Here is a 17,565-nt window from a genome sequence, read left to right on the forward strand (position 1 = left end):
CAACCTTCTTCATCACCTTGATCTTACAAAAACGGCAAAAGAGGTATAGGATGGCCTTCAAACCACAATTAGGGGAGATATTACTAATTCCAAATTATTTGTAAAGATGCAATTGGTTAGTATCTCCTACAATCCTTCGAAGACTCTTAAATACCATCTTGATCATTTAAGCTGTCTTTACCAACAATTGACCACTCTCAAAAGCCGTTTGGATGATGATGATAAAAAGGCCATACTTCTTAATAGCCCGATGAAAGAAGTACAGTTCCATGAAACCGTAACAACTCTCAAGGTGGCTCGAGAGATGAAATATGAAGAAATGATCACTATCCTTTTGGATGACGAAAGGCACAACAAAGATGCTTACATCGCATTGGTAGCCTTCTAAAACAAGAAACAACCACCCAAGTATCGATATTGCAAATGTGTTGGTTACACTGTTTATCAATGCTACAAGAAGAGTGATAAGTAGCAAGGCAGGCAACACACCCAATATGCCGCTAATAATATCCTATCTAATAGTGACTTTGACAAGCCACCTACCACCTTTGATAAGGCCCTTAGATATTTGTTCAATCATTGTCTCTTGACAATATTGAACCCTATCAGTATGCTTTTTTAATCAAATCCTAAATAAATAAATAATATGTCTTGGAATTAGACACTGACCATGCCCATGCATGTGTTAAGACCTTTCCAAACACTTATAGTGTGAGATACTTTGCCCAGATTTTTATCCAAAACGATTTGTACTTTATTTTTATGATTCTTGCTTAGTGCCTCTGAGTCAGGCTGGCTTTTGATTAACCTTTAAGCCATGCACATGCATCTTTGAACCATGTTTTACTTTGAATCCTTGAGCTTTTTGGTAGACCATGTCATAATCTTTTTCACATACACCTCTCTTACTCGTATATATTCTATCCAAAATCATTGTATCGGATAGATACTACCTCTTTAAGGTCAAACCTTTTCTCTTTTCTTTCCTTTATTGTATGTTTCGTATCACAGGTTTAGCCACCCATGACCCAAAGAAGGGGGGATTTGGTAGATTAATTTATCTTTGTGTGAACACACATTATCATGTGTAAAAGCGTGTGATTAGGTGTTCACACTTTTTACACCACTTAGCATTTAATAAGGGTCAAAGGTATAGGTGGATACCTCAGCCTATATATTCAAGCCTTATCACTTGTACTTTTATCACAAACTATCACATCGATCTATTCAGCTTGTTGTGTACTTGCAAGAGTTCTCTCTCTCTCTCTCTCTCTCTCTCTCATTCACACCCCCCCCCCCCCCCGAGATAGGGAACGCTCGTTCTGGCACATAGAAACGGATTAATGAGTTCTGGGAGGTCCAAGCCCACGAAACGCAAGTGGAACATTCCAGACCATTCCCTCTCATTCCAAGGCCATTCCCTATTTAGAACGGCCATTCCAACAGTTGACTTTTTTTAAAAAAAAGGGTCAATTGATGTTGCGATTCGCTGGCCCGACATCCCTTGTCACTAGCCCGTGACTCTCCTGCCTCTCTTGCGCCTCTCGCCTCTGTCACCTGCATTACGTGACTGCCTCGCCTATATCGCCGTCTGCTCCTGCTACTCCCGCTTGTTTTGCTGGTGTCGCCCGCTTGCTCCTGTTTCTCCCACTTGCCCCGGCTACCACACCTGGGCCCTGCTTGCTTCCGCCTGCCTCTTCCGCCTTCCCCGCCTGCCTCTCCCACCTACCTAGCGTACAACCCGCCTCTCTTGCCTGCCTAGCTTGACTCCGGCTTGCAATTAGGTGTTGAAATTTTAGCTAAAATTTTTGCAATTTCATTGAACTTTGACACATGGATGTTGAAAATTTGGCTGCAAAATTTTGCAATTTCATTGAAGTTTACTGATTATTTGTCACTTTTATATAGATGGCAGTATTGACATCTATGGGATCTTCATCATTCTCAGCAGATACTTTGTCAAGGGAGGACGAAGTCGAAGCACTACTTGGTCATGGTGGGATGCCATGATGACGTAGATGCAGGGGTGCCATTGAGAGGTGGAGGGGCTCGCCCTTGGAAATGCAAACTTTGCTCTTATGCTCACACTAGTGGGGCTGATAGAGTGAGAGCCCATCTTCTACATGAGGAGGGGAAAGTGGTGCGTTTTTGCACCAATGTATCAATTGAGAAAAGGTAGGAGTTACTTGACCACGTAGCCACTTCTATGGGAAATTCACATGCCAGGAGAACGCCAACGTAGTTGCCTTCGTACGTGGTACGGATTGGTTCGTACCGTACCGTATGAATTCATACGTGTTTTCCACTTGTTTTGGCCACGTCGCCTGTGCCGCCTAATCCCACATTTTCTGTGCCTCTTGGATCTGCTTTTTCTATGCGTGCCTGCGTGGTGCTTTTTGGGGGTGGGAAGCCTTGGATACCTTACCTCACCCCACCCCCTTTTCCAGCTATGCACTCCCCTCCCCAGCCCTCTTTGGATTCCTTCTAGCTGGCAGCCCTCTCTTTGACCATTGACCCTCTTTGACTGTTTGAACTTTGACCCTTCTCTCATCTACAAAAGGTGCTTCTCTCCTCCATGCTTCCACACCAATTCAGCAAGCACTTGTGACTTACCATTCTCATCTTCCTCTCTTGGATCTCGTCGCTCGATTCTTGAATGGATGTCTGATTTGTCATTCTTGAATCTCACGAGTCACCTTCCATCTCCTCTTTTCCGCACCCTATCAAAGCATTTGCCATTCTCAAATCTCATCTCCCATCCCCTCTATCCCGCATGGTGCACCCTATCAAAGCATTTGTCATTCTCATCTCCCATCCCCTCTCTCTCACTCTTACTCTTTCAACTTTACCCGAACCCTCGGGCCTCTCAAGTCTCCCTCCCAACTTTCAAGAGTGGAGACTCAAGCATCTCTCTCTCTCTCTCGGGCTTCTTTATTCGTTATCGGCACCATGACTCGTGAGAAGCACGAGGCCTTCAATTTGCATGTGATCCATGTGGAGAGGGACACAAAGAAGTCCAACTCCTGCAAATATTGTGGGAAGCGCTATACAAGTGGTGCAACTCGGCTTCTCCAACATCTTTCCAAGATGGGAGGGCAAGTTGCTCCATGCAAGGAGATCCCTCAAAACATTGCGGAGGAGATTCTCGCTAAGATGAGAGGGGGATCCACAAGAGGAGGAGGAAGTGGCTTATCGGCACCAACTCCTATACCTACTAATGAGGAAGCATCCAATGTGGGCATATCTTCAACCAATGCGGGAGAGGTCTCTACCATTGGTGGTGGGGGACTCCACATCTGCATCCGGCTCCGGTAAAAGACAAAGAGTGGAGGCCCATGCGATGCCGGAGAGACAATCGTCTCTCTCTCAAGCTCCCGGTCGTGTGCGTGGATCAGTTGCCTTTCTTAGAGAAAGGCAACAACTTGCGGACATTGAAATTGCACACACGGTGATTGAGTGCAATCTTGCATTCAATGTCCTAAAGTAAGAGCAATGGAAGAAGATGGTAAAAGCCATTGCCAATGTGGGTCCATGTGAAGGATGGATCGGTGTTACATACAATGACATGAGGACGAGAAAGATTCATGAAGAGAAGGAGAGGATTGATAGAGCTCTTGATCCTATTCGGACCGCATAGATAAAATATGGTTGCTCCATTCTCACTGATGAATGGAGTGATTGTAAGAAACAGGGCATCATCAACATACTCGTCTCATGTCCACTTGGCACTTACTTTTTGCGGGCCGTAGATACTGGCAAGAGGGGGAGAAAAACGACGGGTGCATTCATCTACCACCACATTCGACAAGCTATCATTGAGGTATACATTGCGATTTGTGTTTTAAATTTGTTTCACTTTCTTTTATTATGACAATATCATGATTCATGATTGAAATTTGATTTATACATAACTTGTAATTTGTAAATTGTGAACCGTGGTTGTAGGTGGGCCTCTCAAATGTGGTGCAAGTTGTTACCGATAATGCATCAGATTGTCGGCGCATGGGCCATTTGCTTGAGACCGAGTTCCCTACGATTTTGTGGACTCCATGTGCAAGTCATTGTTTGAACTTGCTCATGGAGGACATTGGAAAGCTCAAGTGGGTGGAGAGGGTGGTCCACAAAGCTACATCAATTGTCACATTCTTCACAATAAAGATAAAGGTGCTTGCGATGTATTGTGAGCATAGCATACTAGAGTTGCAGAAGCCTTCTTCAACTCGGTTTGCTTACATGTGGTTGTTGCTGGAGCGTCTTTATGAGGTGCGGTCTGCCTTGTGCCAGACAGTGGTGTCCACTCTATGGAATGAGTGGGATGAGCAATGAGACAGAGGAGGCCAAAGCCATGCAACGCTTATGCCTTAATGAGCAGTTTTGGCAAAAAGTCCGTGCCGTTGTCATTGTCATGACTCCCTTTTATAGGGTGCTACGTATGAGTGATTGCGAGGGGTCCACCATGGGCCTTCTCGTTCACTTCTTTAGAGCCGCATTGGTGGAGATACGTGCTTGTACAGTGATCACAGAGACACAACGTGCACATGTTTTAGAGATAGCAAAGAGGAGATGGGCGTGGATGCATAAGCCCATCCATGGTTTTGCCGCATTGGTACATCCGGCCTACAAGTCACTGGCAGTCATGGATAATAGAGAGTTGCGTTCAGACTAGCTTATTTAACTCGTGTGGTTCCTGTGGATGACCACAATGCAGTGCTAGAGGAGCTAGGATGCTATGCAAATCAGAGAAGACATGTGGCTTTTGCTTCTCCCACTTGTTGGAGGAGAGAGTCACTTGTGAAGCCATGGCAAAACTTTGGATACGCACTAGAGACCCTTTAACCCTTAGCCATGAGGGTCCTTGCCTAGGATTGCTCTTCGGGTGCATGTGAGAGAAACTGAAGTGCCTATTCTCTCATTCACACAAAGATTCGTAATTGGCTTAGCACAGAACAGTTAGAGCGGCTAGTCTATTGCCGCACTAACGCATGATGAGAACTATGATGAGCACGGGTAGTCCAAAGCAAGTAAAGTTTAAACACTTAACCATAACATTTAAAATTTGTTGTTTTAACTTTTAAACTTTGAACTTTGAAGTCTAAACTTTATTCTTTACAATTTAGACTTTAGCATTTACAATGATCAATGATCAATCTTACATGCATCACTGCATTGTGTAGGTGAATGTTAATACATTTAAGTTGACGGGCGACACTCTTCCAAGTATACATAAGGAGGTGGACAAGGAGGAGGAGATGATTTTCGCAGAGCTCTATAGAGAGCTTATAACAGTAGATACTCATGACACTCACAGTCAGCGTGCTCGTGGGCAAGGAGTTCGAGTAGGTGGTAGCAAGGGCATGGTCATTCCACGCCCTCCATCATCGAGGAGGGGTGATTCGAGTGGCTTGCAGACATATGTAAGGCGGGGCTCTAGTAGCTCACATCCTGTGCCTCATGATGCATCCCCCCCTTGCCTACACAGCCGCCACCTACTAGGGAGCCATCATTTGATGATAATAGTAACCTCATCAGTGAGGATGAGTATGAGTGTGTCTCATCATCGGATGCCAAGGAGTCATCTTCAGACTCTCTTGATGAGCACTCAGATAGTTCTGATGATGATGATGATGATAGTGATGCCTCATCATAGATTCATATGACATAGGTCTCTTTTTTTTTGTATCAGATTTACTAGACTGTAGATTGTAGTTGTATCGCATGTTTTGCGTAGCCCATACGGCCGCGATAGTCACCCTCATGTATTCATCTTATTTTGTAATGAAATGGCTAGTTTCACTTTAAACATGTATTCTATGATCTATCATTTAATGTTTTATGATTTTTGTTATTTAAAAAAAAATCTTAATTTTTTTCGTACTAATATCGTACCGTACCTTATAAAATCATAAGGTACCAATTAGTATTGTATTTTATCGTACCGTACCGTACCGTACCTTCCGTACTTGACAACTATGGACGCCAAATATAGTAGTGGATCCAACAATATGGACTCCAAGGCTAGCAAGGTATGGTGCTTCATATAGAAGACCACCAGGATTAGTGGCTACGCAGCCTTCTCGTGGGCCATCAATAGCAGCAAGTCGTGGTGTTAGACAGAGTTCATTACGTACTTCATGGGAACCAAAGAAAAAAGAGAAAATATATGCAATAGTGACACGCTTTTTTTACCATGACCATATTGCATTCAAATCAACCAAGTCACCTTATTTTTTAAATATGGTGATAAAGATTACAGAGTATGTACTATGGACCCACATATAAGCTCCCTTCATTAGAAACTATCAGGACTACATTGCTTCAAAAGGAGAAAGCATCCATAGAGATTGCAACAACAAATATTCACAATCAATGGGCAAGAAATGGAGTGACATTGATAGTAGATGGATGGAGTGACACACGCCATAGATCCATACATGGTGTTGTCGCATATTCTCGTGGGGATGTATACTTCATTGGTAGTCATGATGCTTCAAAGATTGGAAAGAGTGCAGATGTATTAGCATCCGAGTGATGAGAGGTAATGCAGGCTATTGGAGCAGAAAATGTAGTGCAGTTTGAGGCAGATAGTGAACTTACAAACACGGCAGCAGGAAACATTTTAATGGCAATGTATCCACATATCACCTTTAGTCTATGCATGGCCCATTGCTTGAATAACTTGTTGAAGGATATTGGGGACTTACCATGGATTGCATCTCTTGTTGCGAAAGGCAACAAGATTATCACATTTATATGTAATCATCAGTACTTGCACGTTGAGTTTCGCAAGAGAAGTAACAAAGAACTTCTCAAATACTTTGATACACGATTTGTATATAACTTTTTTATGCTTGGTCGATTGCACTATTGCAAAGGCACAATTAGGGAGCTATTTGCTAGTGATGAGTATGAAAATTGGATTGGGGCTCCCACTGCTAGTGTTGTGTTATGTAATACATGTCTCTAATAGAGATTTTTGGAATGAGATGAATCGCACGAAACATATGGTTAATCGTATTATGCACATGTTGAGGCTTGCAGATGGCATGGATCCATGCATTGGGAAGATCTATGAAGGTATAGATCGCATGATTGAGAAGTTGGAGAGTTTAGAATCAAATGCAAATAGGTAGTATGAGCAGATCAAGGAGTTATGCATCAATAGATGGAATTAGTATGACTCTCCTATGCATGCTGCAGCATATGTGCTTGATCTTCAGTTTCAAGGAAAGATGCAAGAAAGAGACCTTGAGGTTGTCAAGGCTTGGAACACATTGCTTGCAAGGCTTTATCCTAGCCGTGAAATGCAACGCAAAATTAAAAATCAGCTCTTTGTGTATCAACAAACATTAGGGATATTTGGTATAGAGGATGCACTAGAGGACACGACAAATATTGGGGCTGCTTTATGGTGGGAGGACTATGGGGTAGAAGATCCAACGTTGCACAGTTTGGCTATTCGTATTCTTAGCCAAACAATTAGCTCTTCTTGTTTAGAGCAACTATGAAGCTCATTCAATCACATTCACTGAAAGAACAGAAATCGTCTCGGTACAATGAAGACGAATGATCTAGTTTATGTTAGCTCCAATCTTTGCTTGCTAGCTCGTACATCAATTGCAAAGGCCAATTCTTTATACGTTGAAAAAAAGATAACGATGATGATGGTGATGGTGATGGTGATGGTGATGGTGATGGTGATGGTGATGGAAAGGATGTTATTCAATAGAACGAGCATTCAAGCACAGTGGAGCCATCTTCCATGAATCAGAGCACTTAGCGACTAGCCGTTTGGAACTTTAGAGTATTGACTTGGAAATTGGAGCTCTTGTAACTTGGATCTTTAGATTTTAAAGTTTAGTGTATATTTTGTGTCTTTGCAATACACACTTGCTGGACGTATGCAACATTGTTGATTACGATGTTGAATCATGAATGTGACAATCCATTGCTGATTACAATGTTTTGAATCTTTGTTATTGTTGAAACTTGATTATTATGTCTCTAATTTCACGAATTATGGTTAATATGATCTCTCTCTCTAGATTCTAAGACTTAAGTGTTGACTCTCTCTCTTTGTGTGTGTGTGTGTGTGTGTGTGTGTGTGCTGTTCCCCGTTCCTGGTAACTATCACACACACACACACACACACACACACGTGGAGCTTCACCCTCAACTTGCTGGCCTATCTCTATGAGCTCCATACAAAAATAATCTTTGGTGACAAAAACCTTTTGAGTGCAAGGACCATACAAACAATAACCTTTGCTCTTTGTCCTATATCCAACAAAAATACATTTAAGTGCTTTACCATCTAGATTTCCATGAAGTTCTTTAGGCATATGAGCATATACTATGCATTCAAACACCCGAAAGTAATCAAGCTTTGGTTTCCAATGATACCATTCCTCAAAAGGAGTGATCATCTTAAGTGTATTTATTGGAGCTCTATTAAGTACACGATTGACATATTTAGGTCCTCAAGCCAAAACTTATATGGCAACCCTTTACTTTTAGCATATATCTAATCATCTCCATGAGTATACCATTCTTTTTTTTAGCCACTCCATTTTGTTGAGGTGACATCCTCATAGTGGCCTGATGTGTAATGCCATGCTCAAGCAAGAATGTCTCAAATGCAGGAGACATATATCCACACCCTCCTGATCTGTGCATAGGGTTTGTATCCTTCAAACCTGTTTGTGTCTCTAATTTTGCACCCAAGTGTTTGACTTGCATAAATACATTTGCTTTGGCCTTCAAACCATACACCCAAGTGTACCTAGAGTAGTCATTGATAAATATAATAAGATACAAATGACAAGTGCTTTTGTCCACATAGGGCCACACATATTAGAGTGTATGAGTTGCATTTTCCAAACAGCACATACTACACCATCCTTGTTAAAAGCAAACATGTGCATTTTGCCAAGAATGCAACCCTCACAAGCAAGGGCAATTGGAGTATCCAAAGTAGGCAAAGAATCAATTGTTTGACACCTCTAACATCATGAGATTGCCAAAACTCACGTGACCATAGTGAGCATGCCAAAGCTTTGCATTTTACATAGTGGGAGTGTGCTAGCTATAAGAGCATGAAGAAATTTCTTCTCAAAAGTATCAAGCAAATTGTACAAGGGCCCTAATAAGGAAAGAGCACAATCAAATTCTCTATCTCCGACAATGCATTTGTCCTCTTGAACGATGATCTGAAAACCTCGTTTATTGAAGGTTACAATTGAAAGAAGGTTTTGAGTGATCCCAAGCACAAACAAACATCCATAAGCTAAAAAACTCACCCATCTATAGTAGTGATTACAACTGTACCAATGCCACATACATCATAGCTAGAGCTGCTTGCACGAGAAACTCTTTCCTGTAGGGTTGCATGGAGGCAAACAAACACTTCTATGAAGTGATGCGCCTAGATGTCCCAATATCAAAATACTATGTATGCTGCGTTTCAAAAGCATTAAATGCTAAATCCGCCATAGATATGTCATAGTTGTAAGTAAAAAATAGTCATCCTCAACCAGATTGGCTGTAACATCACCATTCAACGACCAAGTGGCTGATGTTTCCTAGACAGTCAAGTCAGAGTCCTTTTCCTTTGCTAACCTCTTGTGGCATTTCTCTATGTAATGGCCAAGTCAGAGTCTCATATCAGCCGAGGGCTCGTTTTCTACATATTGCTTCGCTTTACCTTTGCCTTTATATTTAGAGAGCATGGCTACATCACCTAAACGCATAGCAATATTTTTCTGAGTTTGTTCATCTTGTAATGAGAAGCCTTCCAATTTCACAAAAGTAGGATTCTACTCCTCCTCAAAGACAAATTCAGCGAGGTGTGGAAGCCAAGATAAGACTTTGAAAGTGAATTCAAAGTAACATTTACCATTTCTGTATCCAAAATAACCTCATCAATATTTACTCACATAAGTCCTGCAAGTGTGTAAGGTGGATCAGTCATGTTGTCACCCTTATCCATATGCGCATTAGCTAGTTCTCTTTGCAAGTAAGAGATTTAGGCTTCATTACAAGCGCAAACATGCTTTTCAAGACATCCCAAGCTGCTTTAGAGGTCCTACATGACGAATGTGAGTTATAATAGCTCTCTTAACTGATAAGGCAATCAATGACAAATCCTGAGCATTCATTGAATCCCATCTTCTCTAATCTGTTGTTGTAGGAGTAGAGGCAACAGCAACATGAGCAACTAGTTGTCCTATAGCACTACGAGTAGATTGTGCACCATAAAACTCTATAGGGAATAGTTCGTGCCATCTAGCTTATCCTCCTAAGCGAGAACTCCCAATATGTTGTTGTAATCCTTGGTGTCATGATTTGACATTGCTGCAAATCAATGCAGAAATTCAGCAATCAAACACTTTGGAGTCTAAAATATGTGAAATGTACTCTTATGAGTATCAAAATCCCAACACGGAATACTAAAGCAAGTACAAAACTATCAATCTCCTCAGAAAACATGCCCAGACTACACAAAACAACACCCAATCTGCAATTTACAACAATTTGGTGTCTATCACTAGAGAAGTGAAAGTGCTACCTCCCCCTTCAACATCAAGCAATGCCCTAGACCCTTGCTCTATTGGACCTGCCATCCAAAGCCGGCTCCAGTTGAAAAGTCTCGAGATAAAGTTGCAACAATTGAGAATGGTTTGCCAAGTCATTCTCTTCCATCCACTTAGCAGCCATTGGTGAATAATTCTAAAACTTCACCAAATACCTTCTAGAAACTTTACCTCTATTCTTTCTCTCTTTACGTACCCAAAATTTACTTGGGTACCAAAAACTCATCTAGCTCCTCAACCTTTTGCAGAATTTTAGCAGATATATCCTAATGCACATCACCATGAAAATGTCTCAATAAGCTCACATGAAAGCAAGGTAACCGCGAAACGTTTCACCCTTGAAATGTTGCATTTCACCTTGAAACGTTTTACCTTTGGGCAAGTCCCAAGTGAAACGATTGAACAATATATTTGATACAATTTTCTTTATAAATAAAGAGTTGCAACTTACATATTTATACCATGCAAACCTTTCATGTCAATAAATTATATCTATCATACATACAGAGTGTTTAAAGGCTCTCAAAAAAGCACAAAAAAACAATTGTTTTTCATTTAAAAGATCTTATTTCAGTTAGCCATTCCACTCTGGGCGTTTCGTGTTTCAGTGAAACGTTTCAAGCATTTTAGTGCCAAGGAAACGTGTTTCACAGTTATCATGCATGAAAGGCATTGTGTATCCGCTAGTGTGGAGGCAATTTCAGCCTATAAGCAACATCGTTGATTCTCTCAAATACTTGAAAGGGTCTAAAAGTATCTCATACTTAGTTTTGGATACAATCTCTCTCTACCTTTTATCTTTTTCACCCTTTCCTTTTCAAAACACAACAATACATAATTACCCTTTGCAAACTGTAAAGCACATCTAAGGTAATCAACTACCTTCTTTTGCTTCTCTTGGGATGTTTGAAGAGCATACTCAACATTTGCGTAGGCTACATCCATGTTTTCTACAGACTAATCTGCATCAAAGATCTTGTCCTTTGTGTGCAAAATAAGGAGTACTCTCTTACCACCTTCCACAACCTTAAATGGAGCTTTGCCAATGAAACTATGCATTGTATTATTATACACAAACTCTACCAAAGGCAAATACTACTCCAACTATTACTTACGCTTGGATATAGCATATCAAGAAATCAAGCATTATAGAATTTGTCTCTTCGGACTAATTATCTATTTATGGATGAAGGATAAAGAGAATCTCAATGTCATATCCATATTTTCAAACAACCTCTTTCAAAACAAACCGGTCATTCAAGGATCTCGATCTCTAATGATTGACTCTAGTATACCATGATACTTAAAACACATGTTGCAAAAATAAACATGCCCTATGGTTAGTACTATATGAAGCGTTTGTATGACTAGCACTCATTCCTTAAGCCCCAAAAGCATACATAATGATAAATGCAACTTTGTCCTTGAGGCATCATGCCAGTGTTGCCATACATGGGGTTACGTAGATTATCAATCATACCTAGATACATTGGGTCTTGCACAGCATGCGTTAGTTGCTCCATACCACAAGAAGTTCTGCCATATACAGTCCTTGACCCACCATAGCATGAAAAATAGTGCCACCGGAAAGTATCCTAGCTTCCCTATCATTGCATGCATGCTTGGCTGTCCAAAAACCATTGGATTGACACTACAAAGATGGCCTTACATTTGGGTATCCAATCCCACTAGTACCATTTGCTTTTGTTCATCCCCAACCTTTGATACATCTTTAGGTTGTGGTGGCTATCCTTTGGGTGCTTCTTGCTGCTCAAAGGCCATTGAAGATGACATCTTCCTCTTGCACTTGTCCTTTTTGGAAGAATTCAAAAATTCGCAAAACTGTGGATCTTTGGCCAATTGAACAAAGATGTCAGTTGTTGCCTTTAACAGAGCCTTGAATTGGTCATCATATTCTTTACCTCCTTGTTGGTCATTAGCATCTTGTGGCCTTGAAGGACTCACTTTTTGGTCAACAACCACATTTTCACCTTGCTGTCCATGCTATAAGTCTATTCCAAGATTAGGGATTGCATTGTTCCCTTCATTATGTACATTTTCAGAATGAAATGCATCGTCACTTCTTGATCCAATCTCATATTGTAAGAGAACATACTTGCTATAAATGCTCAGTCCAACCTTTCCCCTTGGAGAGGTTTGTAATAACCTGATTTGACAATAATAACAGCAAGTAAATAAATTACATAACCTTAATGCACACTTAACCACTTTAATCTTGGACAATGGGTGGCATGTTGGCCCTGAACTTGGCGCCCCTTGTACTATTTCTTTATCTTCAATTGCAAATGGATGGAGTACAATCGAGATTCACTAATCTCCTCCACTAATCCAAGTGCCTCTTGCTATCATAGATAACTAGCAAACCTTCAAATCAAAATGCCCATGGTTTACTCCGGGATTGGCCTTCACACTTCTCCTTGCAATACAAATTAAGCCCCAAACTTAAGATTGGCTGGCTGACCTCTTGAATCTTGCCAAAATTCTTCAATTTCAGCTGTGTTGGAATTCAAGTCCTAAGCCCTTAATTTTGAATATGCATCCCAAGAAGGCAACTATTAAATTTACAACAAAGATTAATCAAAATCTCCACCTTTGATGATTGAGGTGGCTAGATTTTGTTGAGATAGCCTGAGAGATGGTTGGAGGATAAGAAAGAATGCTGAAGAGAGAAAATTTAGACTTCCATCACGAGAAAACGGAAGAAATTAGATGTTGCCTATCTAGACAGCCATGAGAGTTATCTCCACTGATGGAATACCTCGACTATGATGTTGCCTAGTTGAAAAACCCTCAAACCTTTGTCATCTCTATACGTATTTTCTTTTAGACATGTTACCAACTCCTATAGGATCTTTTGCTAGCTGGAAATGGCTTGTTAATTGTTGCAATAGCAATGGCAAGTTCCCCCTCCCCCCCCCCTCTCTCTCTCTCTCTCTTTTTTCGTAAAAGGTAATTGTATTAATTACGAAAAAAAGGTACAAGGTTACATGATTACAAGATACACGATGGCTCTAAGCCACCGTGTGTGAACTTGTCAGTACAAAACACGGACTGAGATACACAAGTCACGGCAAAGACACAGAGGAAATTGCCCTATGCCAAGAAAGCAAGTCTTCCCGAGGGAGCAAGTTAGAGTGCCGAATGAGATCTATCTGCCAAAGCAAGAGGCCTTTAAGCCTGGCAATGTGTCCCGGAACATTAGAGGCTGACTCAAAAAGAAAGGCATTCCGAGTAGTCCAATTATGCCAACATCCCCAGTATCTGAGAAAATGGAACATGGTCTTCATATGCAACTGTGCCGGTGCGGGGTATTTTGGGCGTGCAAAAACCCAATCGAAAGGACTCATTGAGAAACCAACCACAGCTCGCTAAACCGCAGACAATAGCAACCAAATTTTCTTAGCAAGAGGGCAAGAGATACATCGGTGACGGGCCGATTCCAGAGTAGTGGTGCAGAAGAAACAGTTGCCGTTAGAGATGCGACGCTTGGAAGCCGAGGCAAGAGAGACCACCAATCATTACCCTCCAAAGAAAGACCTTGCATTTGAAAGGTGTCTTGTTCACCTAGCCATATCACTTAAAGAATGTCTTTCTAATGCTAGATCCTCCAAAGCTTTACTCAACTTACTAGTCAAGGAATCCATCTTTTCTTGAAAAGAGGTATAAACTCCTAGAAACACAACTTGGAGAGAGAATAAGTCATTGTTGTTTCTAGTGTTGCCTAGACATTGGACAGTGTGTGTGAGAAGCGTGCTTTTTGAGTGAGCTTTTTTTGGAAACCTCTAGTTTTATTCCGCATATTCCACTTGGTCCTCTTTTTCTATTAGGCATTTATCGAGCATCATTACTACTCCTCCATTGCCACCATCACCTCCACCACCACCCCTGTTATCACCACCACTAATACCACTAGCACCACATCTTACTCTCCCCCTCCTCATTAGAACCACAACCAATTCTCCTCCCTCTCTCCCTCTCTCTCTCTGTCTCTTTCTCTCTCGCCGAGGCCTTTTCCAAATTTAACCGACCTGCAAGGTCCCAGTCCTGCCAAGGGTGATCCACAGCAAGGGCAGGAAAGGGTTGTCTGTTCTAGAGCATTGACAAAAGCTGTTCCCATAAATCATGGTATCCACGAGGGATTCGGAAAAGCCTCCTGGCCGTACGAAATGAAATGAAGGCATTACGACTGGCAAGGGTGGGTGGCATCTGCAACTGAGGTCAAGCCCAAACGAGCCATGCGGTTAAATTTTGGTCTAAGCTCCTGTTTGCCTTTCCATGAACGTAATCTCGAGGCTGCCAATAATTCCAGTTGAAAAGAGTTAATATTTACGCGGTCTTCCACTGGAAACCAACGTGCCTTCTGTAGAACCAATTGCCAGGAGCCGACCAAATAAACGAGCACAGGTGAGGAAGGACTCGAAAACCGAGAGCCTGTATTAAGCACATGCCACCAAGAGCCTCGAATTTGTGTATTCCCATGCAGAAGTCCGCGGTCCTCAAGAAAATAACGGGCTATAGCGGCCCACGGGTGAGGCTCCACACACATGCCACGAAAAAGAGACCAACGAAGTGCCAGCATATGAGTTTCGGCATCCAAAATAGCCCCACCACCCAGGCGTTTGGGGGTACATATATGCGACCACAAAATCCACGAAATACCGGCATGCAATGAATCCTTCTTCCATAACATGAAACGAATGGGCCGGGTGAGAGCATTCAAAGTAGTAGGAGTCCAAGGCAGCAATGGTAAGAAATATGTGAGCATTGGCAGCATAATTGTTTGAGCCACTTGAGGCGAACATGGAAGGGCCACGCTTGCGACTTCCGATAGAGAAACTTCGCTACCAGTTTCTGTGAAATCCACTGTAGTAGTTGTTTTGACTGAACATCAACACCCAAAGGGTACCCAAGATGCCTGACAATGGAAACACGGGGCACAACCTGTCCCTGCCAGCCCAATGACTGTAAATCGGACTCCGTACAACTGAGAAGGGCCGATTTGAGAGTATTGATACGAAGACCAGAAGCTTGACCAAAGAGCGTCCAAACATCTAATGCCTTGCGAATATTGTCCTTGTCCGCACGTAAAATCATAAAACTATCATCTACCAAAGATTGACTAGCGAAGTGCTGACCAAAAGGAAGAGACAATCTGGCCAACTGAGCATTAGCTGCCATGGAGGATAACATCGACAGAACCGGATGAGTTGCCAAGGCAAAGAAGAGAGGACTCAAAGAACAACCCTGTCTCACAAAACATGCCAAGACAAAGGGCTTTGTAACACCACCATTTAGCATAACTCGCGAAGAGGCCGCCGCACTAATGGTGTAGATCAAGCGGGACATACGAGTGCCAAAGCCCATCGTCGACATAAGTTCTGCAATGCCTTTTCCAGATCCAATTGGATCAATACCACTTCCTGACTAGAGTGCCTTGCATAGTCAATAGCCATTTGCACATTTAAGATATTATGCAGAATGTTGTGGCCCTTAATGAAACCATATTGAAGAGAATGCACAATGGTCGGAAGATGTTTGCGGAGCCGATTCGCCAACACTTTGGAGAAGATTTTATACATCGAACCCATCAAATTGGTCTCCAATGTTGCAACATTGACGGGGAAAAGGAACCTTTGGAAGCAATTTGATAACCCCTTCTTTCCATGAGAAAGGCATGAACCCTGTTTCCCAAAAATGCTAAAACATAGCCGTCAATGGCTTCACCAGTTGGGTAGCAGAGCTCTCAAAGAATTCATTGGTGAGACCATCCCAACCGGGACTTTTATCCTTAGGCAGGTGCAATAGAACATCCATAACCTCCTCCTCACAAATATCAGACTCCAAAGTAGTTTGCATGTCAAGTGGAACCTGATGTCGGACCAGATCATAGAAGACTAAACGTGCATGCGTAACCTGGTCAGAAGTTGACTGAGAAGAACCAAGAAGCTCCATAAAATAATTCCTGCACATATTAACAATAGTCTGAGGGTCAATGACCATTTGATCCTCTAAATTCTGAAGTCTAGTCATATTTTCTCGAGCAAGAGGCATGCAACGCGCGAAAGAACTTATGAGTTTGACAAGCACTATCTTGCAAATTCTTAGTCAAATTTTGTAATTTGGCCTGCCGATAAGATTTCAGCTGAAACTCTTTAATAAGATCAGCCAAACGCATTGCCAATGACAACAGAAATTCATCATTTGGAGTGTCTACCAGCAAAGAACGAACCAAAGCCAGTAAGTCCTCCGCTGCCTGTCGACGCTGCCAACAAAGAAAGGCATGGTGGATCCCATACTGCCGAGCTATCCGCTGCACATTAGAGAGCAATCGTTCAAAGGAAGTAGTGCCCTCAGAGGCGAAGTTCAATAAAAATCTATCAATCAATTGCTGCATATAGCCCCGAAAGAGCGAATGCTTCAAATAAGAGGAGTTGAAACGTAAAGGGAGTCTATCCAACATTTGCATAAAAGGTGCAATGGGCTGTGCAAGTATCTCAAGCTGGAGAGGGAAATGGTCCCCAACAAGGCATATTGCCGCAAGACTGTCATTTCCAGCATCTCAGGAAGAAAATCATCATCCTGCATAATATACATTCGGTCCAACCTCGACCATGTAGTGGCATACTGCGCCGAATGGAAAGTAAACCCTGTAGAAGAAGCAACCATAAGATTTCTCCTTCAAATAAAACTTCAAGCACCACAAAGCGGCCATGTACATCATTTTTAATAAGAACCGGCTGATATTTCTCATGTACAATTATAAGCACACCAGAATAATGGCCAACGGGTGTCCCTATATAAAATAAGCGAAACCCATGGCAATCCACAACTTTTCCTGCTTCATCGTGACTCTTGTGCTCTACCGCACATAAGACATCCCACTGATTCTCATGCAATACAGTCCACATGGCATGTTGCTTATGGCGAGAACAAATGCGTCGCACATTCCACGTGG

General features: G+C 42.0%; 1 protein-coding gene and 1 pseudogene across 4 annotated transcripts in view; one reads left to right on the forward strand and one right to left on the reverse strand.

Moving 5' to 3' along the window:
- Positions 1–17,565, reverse strand: part of SIK1 (Protein kinase superfamily protein) — an 88,142-nt gene that overhangs the window by 14,915 nt on the left and 55,662 nt on the right. The window lies entirely within an intron of this gene.
- On the forward strand, positions 3,503–5,692 carry LOC148013431 (uncharacterized; annotated as a pseudogene).

The sequence above is a fragment of the Lygodium microphyllum genome, chromosome 26 (assembly GCF_053477565.2).
Source record: "Lygodium microphyllum isolate KBCC chromosome 26, Lygodium_microphyllum_v1.1.10, whole genome shotgun sequence".
NCBI classification, from domain to species: domain Eukaryota; kingdom Viridiplantae; phylum Streptophyta; class Polypodiopsida; order Schizaeales; family Lygodiaceae; genus Lygodium; species Lygodium microphyllum.